This window comes from Erinaceus europaeus, chromosome 6, assembly GCF_950295315.1.
Source record: "Erinaceus europaeus chromosome 6, mEriEur2.1, whole genome shotgun sequence".
NCBI lineage: Eukaryota > Metazoa > Chordata > Mammalia > Eulipotyphla > Erinaceidae > Erinaceus > Erinaceus europaeus.
Genome location: NC_080167.1, coordinates 58,198,626 through 58,206,476, shown reverse-complemented (window position 1 = coordinate 58,206,476; position 7,851 = coordinate 58,198,626). Strand labels below are relative to the sequence as shown.

General features: G+C 40.0%; 1 non-coding gene across 1 annotated transcript; it reads right to left on the bottom strand.

The window, feature by feature from the left end:
• Positions 1-2,941: 2,941 nt before the first annotated feature.
• LOC132539182 (small nucleolar RNA SNORA44) lies at positions 2,942-3,075 on the bottom strand. The gene has a single exon (XR_009550477.1). It is a non-coding gene; the product is annotated as a small nucleolar RNA SNORA44 (small nucleolar RNA).
• Between the last annotated feature and the right edge of the window lie 4,776 nt (positions 3,076-7,851).

Sequence of the window (7,851 nt, the reverse complement as noted above, 5' to 3'; positions counted from 1 at the left end):
CAGAGAAGTTGAGAGAGAGTAAGAAGAGAGGGCTGTCTATTGGCTTTGCATATATGCTGACTTCATGCCTCAGGGCTCTCATCATTTCACTTAGCCTTTATTTCCTTCTTACTGCAAATACAGCCACACTGGGGGCTAAGGCACCAACAAGTGAATTTTTTTTTTATGGGTTAATTTAATTTTTTTAAATTTATTTTTTATTTAAGAAAGGAAAAATTAACAAAACCATAGGGTAGAAGGGGTACAACTCCACACAATTCCCACCACCCAATCTCCATATCCCATCCCCTCCCCTGATAGCTTTCCCATTCTCTATCCCTCTGGGAGCATGGACTCAGGGTCGTTTTGGGTTGCAGAAGGGGGAAGGTCTGGCTTCTGTAATTGCTTCCCCGCTGAACATGGACGTTGACTGGTGGATCCATACTCCCAGTCTGCCTCTCTCTTTCCCTAGTAGGGTGGGTCTCTGGGGAAGCTGAGCTCCAGGACACATTGGTGGGGTCTTCAGTCCAGGGAAGCTTGGCTGGCATCCTGATGGCATCTGGAACCCAACAAGTGAATTTTACAGGAATGCATGCTCATTCCCTTAGAGGAACCCTTCTACAGGCTTCTCAAGACTCTGCACCACTCCATTTCATTGAGGTCCTGCAGATCTGCACACCCAGAGCTCAGGAGGGTGACTCCTTCACTGAGGAACCCAGCTGAGATTTCTCCTGATCTCAAGCTTCCTTGGTATGGCCCAAACTACTACCCTTTAAATCTTTATCTCTTCTGGAGCTGCTTCTGGAGAGTCCAGCTGGGTTGATATTTTGGGTCAGTGGGCTTCTGAGACGAGGCTGCCATCGAGACTGAAGAAAGAGCTCACTGCACTGCTGCTGCTTCTTGTGATGTGGGTCAGTGTGTGAATATGTGCAGATTTTAATATGAATGTATGTGTGTGCATATGCAGGTGTTTGCATGCATATATATATAAGTGTGTGTGTGTGTGTGTGTGTGTGTGTGTGTGTGTATGTGTGTATTAGTGCTATCTGTCAACACACTGGCTGTAAGAATCTGGAAAAGCACCTATCTGCCATAGTCAGCCAAGTGTTCAGATCATCAAAATCAAGAAGGAGGCAGTCAGTGGAGCAATAATAATTGTTCTTTATGCAGGGTCATCTGTGTGGTTTTGCTGAGTTACAGGATTCCCTCCACATGAAAGCAGGTTGCATTCAGCCTCATTGTAAAAGCTGCTGCTCAGAAGGCCGGGCGGTAGCGCAGCGGGTTAAGTGCACATGGCGCAAAGCTACAGGACTGGAGTAGGGATCCTGGTTCGAGCCCCTGGCTCCCCACCTGCAGGGGGTCGCTTCACAAGTGATGAAGCAGGTCTGCAGGTGACTGCCTTTTTCTCCCTCTCTCTGTCTTCCCCTCCTCTCTCCATTTCTCTCTGTCCTATCCAACAACAATGTCAGCAATGGCAACAATAATGATAATAATAATAACAACAGTAAACAAACAACAAGGTCAACAAAAGGGGAAAAATGGCCTCCAGGAGCAGTGGATTCATAGTGCAGGCACTGAGCCCCAGCAGTAACCCTGGAGGCAAAAAAGAATAATAATAATAATAATAATAATAAAAAGCTGTTGCTCACATGTATAATACTGATGCTACTTTTCTCCTTTTTTTTTTTTTTCCTGCCATTCAGTCCCCTCTCTTCTTCTACCCAGATAAACACCTATGGGGTTTTGGTCCACAAGTTAGAGAAGTTTTTCTTAATAAAAGCAATTTCTCAGTCCTTTTTTACACTAACTTATACGATGATTTTGGATCCTCTAGGGAAAATGCATAGCCCAGGATTTCTGGAGTTCTGATGTTGGAAGCGCTTGGCCATTTGGGCCTGGCTAATGACTGCAAGGGAATGTCTAGGGGGAGACAGAGATGTGTCTATAATGAGGGGACTGCACAGTTGCATTCTCCTCCCTCATCAGGGATCCTTGTTGCAAGAGAACACGTAGCATATTAATCAATGTAAATTTTTAAAATGAGTTGGTTCAGGATTCTCCCAGTGCATAGGAACTTTATTCCCCAAAACCTTATTCCCAATCTCCAGTGTTAATTTTTAAAATGAACGTGCAAATAATGCTTCCAATAAATGTACTGCTCAACTCTAATATGCTAGTCCTTGCCTGCAGGGGGTCTTCTGTGGTCTGAGCAGAAATTCTGAGGAAACCAGATAAATTGCCCTAGTTATACATTCACTGATGATACCACCATTACTTATTAAAGAAAGCAACTCCAGTACTTTAATATATACCTTACCAAACTAAGAAATAAAGAAAAGTGAGTCAGACCTACCCCAATGTACCAATTCTTTTTCTTTTAATTGGGGGGATTAATGATTTACAGTAAATACAGTTTTTGAGACATGTGTAAACTTTTTCAGTTTTCTGTAGAACACTGTCATCTCTAGCCTAAGTTGAATTCCTTATTCTTAATATCTGAGTAGTATCCCATTGTGTATATATATCACAACTTTCTTAGCCACTCATCTGTTGTTGGATATCTAAGTTGCTTTCACATCTGGGTGCTATTAGCATAGATATACGCAGATCTTTTTGGATGAGTGTTTGATTCCTTAGGATACATCCCTAGGAGAAGAATTGCTGGGACATTGGGTAGGGTTTTTTTTTTAAAAAAAGATTATTTACTTATGATTAAAAAAACAAACAAACAAGTCTTCTTATCTTTTAGCTCTTTCTCTTGATTCTACCAACAATACAGATCAGGATAACTTCACTGGTAACAGATTTTATTATGTAAATTCACTCCAGCATGAAACTGATCTCTTCAGAACCTTCAGTATCAGACACTGCCAGGAAGTGAAGTTACAAAGTTCGTCTAACATATCCATGCTAACTGAAGTTGGTGGAAAGTGATGGTGAAAGGCCTCCAGCCCATGTTCTGAAATGTAGGCAAGATGAGAGGCAGCTACAGGTGTTATGCTGACCTGTGCTGCCAGAGCCTCTCTAGGTTATTCTGGCATGATTCAATAGAATGGAGCTTTCATCTTTAGGATGAAAGCAATTGAAGCCTTTCCTCTGTACAATTGTTATTATTACTACTGCTACTTTTAAATTTGTTTTTACTAAGGCACACCTTAGGTCTGGTTTATAGGGATGAACCTGCAACTTCAACGTCTTAGGTGGAAAGTGCTTTTACATAACCATTCTGCTATCCTTCATGCCTTTTAAGCTTTATTAATGAGAGAGAGAGAGAGAGAGAGAGAGAGAGAGAGAGAGAGAGAGAGAACTGTAGCATTGCTCTGTCCTATTAATAGCAGAGATTGAACTCAACCACTTCTGGGTCAGCAGGGTCAGCCCTTTTGAGTGAGAGGTTAGAATCCTTATAAAGGAGACCCCAGGACAGCTTATTTTTTCTTCTGCAAGAGAGGTGAGTCTGAGAAAATGGCTATCTGAGAGAAACAAGGTTCTCACTGCACATGGGATTTGCATAAGCCTCTAGAGCTGTGAGAGATAAATGCCCTCCCTCTTTCCCTCCCTCTTTCCTTCCTTCCTTCTTTCCTCCCTTCCTTAGTTTTGCAGTCCCTACACTGGTCTCTCTACCTTTATACATACCCTTCACTGTTGGCCAAGGCTTCAGGACTCACAATACTCTTGTAAAATTGGTAAAGGAAGAGAATCTGAGGGTCTTTATTGGAGAATTAGCAAGCATTGCAAGTAAGTATTGTCTAGACCTAAAGAATGTAAAACTAATGGATATAAATTCATAATAATTTATAACAATTTTTGTACTAAACAATCTATTCATGTTCTTTGAAGAGAATACCTAATTATCTCTTTTCAGTCTTTTTTCTTTTTTTTCGTTTTGGCATATGGGCTTATGATAATGATACTGAGAATTGAATTTGGGAGATCAGGGCCTCAGATTTGAAAATTATTTGAATAACCATTATGCTGATTCCCCAGCCCAAATGGTGATCTTTGAAGTCAGTCAATGGTATTTTTATTAGTGCAACCTGTACAGATGTAAGAGACCCTAAAGCCTAGGAAACATGTGAAGTTCTACTGCTCCTGTACCCTTCCTATAAATCCCAAAGATGGGAAAGGCTTGAACTCTCTCCCCTGTTAAGGAATGGGGTTTAGGTAAAAGAGCTCACCAAGCAGAGTGCACAGCTTGCCCTGGATTTGGGCCCTCATACTACATGGAAGTACTGTGGGTGACACTAGAGGAGCCCCATAGACGGTGGATCGTTGCTATGGTGTCTTCCCTCTCTCTGTCTCTCTAAATAAAACAAAATGGAAAAAAAATTAGCTTGAGGAGGCTGCTCAATGATCTTGCACTTGCATCAAGTTCTCAGCTCATTCTTTGGTATGACATTAAAAAAAGAGTGTTGAAATCAGATTTGTCAGGATCTCAGAGAACAAGGAGACTCCAGCAGGCTGAAGGACTTGACATTTGAGGTAGCAGAGAGCCAGGATACAGATAAAAGTCTGGTGTTTAGGGCTTGTGAAACTGGGATGTAGTATTCGAGGTGGCAGCAAGAATCTAGTCTTCATTATCTCCATGTATCTTACTCTACTCTTTCTCCAATCACTACCTAAAAATCTAGATCAATATTCAATTGCTTCTTTCAAAACTTAGGATTTAGTTCATCTTTATAATCCATTTTCTAGGAAGAAAAGCTTTTAGACATATTGCAGAACAGCAGTTCTCATTGCTGGCTGCCTATCAAAATTACCTGTGGAGTTTTAAAATATACAAATGCAAGCTATAGACTCAGAATTGCTGGCAGCAGGAAGATTTTTATGTTTAAATAGCCACACAGGGGCCTGGTGCCTGGCCAGGACAGGTTGCCATGACTGTAAAAAAACCACTTGCTAAAATTTCCCAGAAGAGAAAGAACCCCTTTTCACACGTTGAAGATTAGAATTAAATATGCCATTATTTTTAGAGAAATCTAAGCCAGTGTGTCCATATAGTTTTAGTTGTAAGTAGGACGTCTATCACAACTTAACTGGAAATAAGAGGAAATGAAATCTCAGTGCCCCCCAAATTGCACCTCATGGAAAACACTGTTGTGCGTTTCCTTAGCAGCAAAGTTTTGGGTATGCACTAAGGAAGAGATAGGATTGTACAGGAAAATATTTAGAGCAAGAGCTCTAACTTCTTAAAGGAAGCTTAATTATCAAACTCAGCTCACTCAGTTATGAGACAGGGTCAAAGTGACACTGAATGGTTAAAATTTATTTCAAGTATAACCTAGAAGTCAATGGAGTAGAGATACTTGGAAATACAAATAATTTTTAGTGTTTAAAATAAAGTCAATAGAACAAAAAAATTCGGAGGGTTTGCAGCAATCCCTCAGTTTACTGCTTTAATTTTGGGGTGTGTGTGTGTGTGTGTAGATACAGCTCTGTGAGATAAACATGTTTCGCAGAATCCTTGTATGTGATACCAAACCACCATTATATATTGACTACTGTGAATTTTGGTAATGTTGATTCAGAGCTAATAGAGTAATAACGTGTATATTTTAAGCTTTGGGAGCAGTGGGAAAGAGATATGTGGTTACATGACATAAAAGCAGTGAAGATATATTTGTTTTTCAACTCTTGGAATTATAGTTATGCAATTAAATGGCTGACATCCAATAGTTAGCAAGTCACTGAAAGCACCTGTCTTTTGCTGGAGGTGGCCTGGCAGGTTCGTGGAAGGAAACTATTCAGAGAGAATAAAAGTCCTTTCTGGTGACAGATAGTTGATTTAATTACTAGTATATGTTGTCTCTTTGGATATGTTGTGATTTTTAGGCTAAGCATCACCCTGACAACTTGGAGATTTATGTTTGTAGAAAACATCATAAGGAGGGTTAATTCTATGGCTGTCACTCAAGCTGAGCCAACTGTGGCTCTTCATTTATTAGCATCTGCTTTTCTTCCTTGTGGTTTCATCTTGCTGAGTGATATCTCTCTCCACACTGAAAGGACTTCCTTTCCTCAGTATGACTGCATCTCCCTGCCACTTCCCGATGGTCAGAGTTATTTGACAAATCTCCAGAGGATGAAAGAGAGCAAGTCAGGCATAGGGAACTTTTAATTTTATCAGTGTATAACTTACTCAATTCTAAAAGAAGAAAGACTCCCTCTTTCCTCAGGGAGGAAAAAAAGGAAAGAAAAAGATAACAAACAAACAAACAAAATTATTTTATTGAACAACTCTTTGTATTTTCTATTTCTTTGTAAAGATTCTCTGATGTGATGCCTACCTTTGATAGATGTGTATGCCTGTTTTACTCCAAGTTTCTGGAAGAATTTAATCAAAAGAGAGAAGAAATTTGTCATTTTCAGGTTAATCATTGCTTAGTTCTGGTTTATGGTGGTGCTGGGATTTGAACCTGGGAACTCAGAGCCTCAGGCATGAGAGCCTTTTGCATAATCATTATGATGATATCTCCCTATCCCTTCAAGTTAATCACTATGACTGTCTTGAAAGTATCCCTTGCAGGACTTCCAAAGGTGTGGTCATAGAGTAGCAGCTGCTGCATGTTGCTCACTCCCCAGATCAATTAGTTAAAGCAATGAAAAATAACCTGAAAATCCACCAACTTGGATTTCTTCAGAAACTCAGGACTTAAGCATGCTTAGTGGCAGCTGGTATCATTTTGCTATTTACACAGCAACAGAGTACATTGTCAGAGGAACAAAGACAGACTTTCTGGGTGCTTAACCTGTGAACTCAGGGGTAGTAGGATATTGGACTGCCTGCATGGATCACCAGGATTTAAGGGCAAACTTGGATGAGAACTAAATCTTTGTGTGCTGCTCAAGCCCCGACACCTGGCTAGGGAAATAAATACTGCTTGTTCTTTGAGCACTTGGGAGAAAGCATTTCTCCTATACTGTTATGCCCCAAAGGTTGGAGACCCTATATTGACATCACAAGCACTAAAACAGCCTGATGTCTGTGAATCTACCAACCCCCTCCCCCACCATGATGTATAAACGGGAATACAACACTGTTGCCACAGCACCACCTGCTGGCAAGAAAAAGAAGCCACACTGAATGCAGAAGCTGAGAAATACAACATAAACAACGTCAGAAACTACAAATGACCAGACAGACACAGATCTGGAAAATAAATAAATAAATAAAAGTCACAGTTCAGAAAACTTATGATAAAGGCAATTCAAGAAACTAAACTTGACATACATACAATAATTCAAGAACTTAGAGTTCATTTCACTAGTTACAAAATACAAAAAATAAAACAAAAACAAATACACAAACAAAACCCTTCAAACTGATCTGCAGAGTATGAAGGACACTTTGAATGCAGTTTAAACTCAGGTTGCAGGCCTAGAAAGTAGATTAAGTCAGGAGGAGAAAATATATGCAATAGAAGACACAACCACCACATTCAGTGAACTTAAGTCTGTTGGAGAGGAAAGGTCTAGGAAAAATGAAGCACTTCTCTGTGAAATAGCATACTCCATTAGAAAGTCGAAAGTGAGAGTTATTAGGATCCTTAACAACATATCAAGAGAATAATTCAACAAGACCAAGTGGGATTCCTTTCTGGGAAACAGGGATGGTTCAACATCTGCAAGTCAGTCAGTGTAATGACCATTTCAACAAAAATAAAAATAAAAATCACATGGTTATATCAATTAATGCTGAAAAGACTTGACAAGATGAGACATCCATGTACAATGAAGATCCCCTAGAAACTGAGAATAGAAGGACAATTTCTCAACATAATAAGGACCATTATGACAAACCCACAGCTAACATCATTTTCGACGGGCAAAAGCTGGAGACTTTCTCCCTAAAATCAGGAACCAGACAAGGATGTT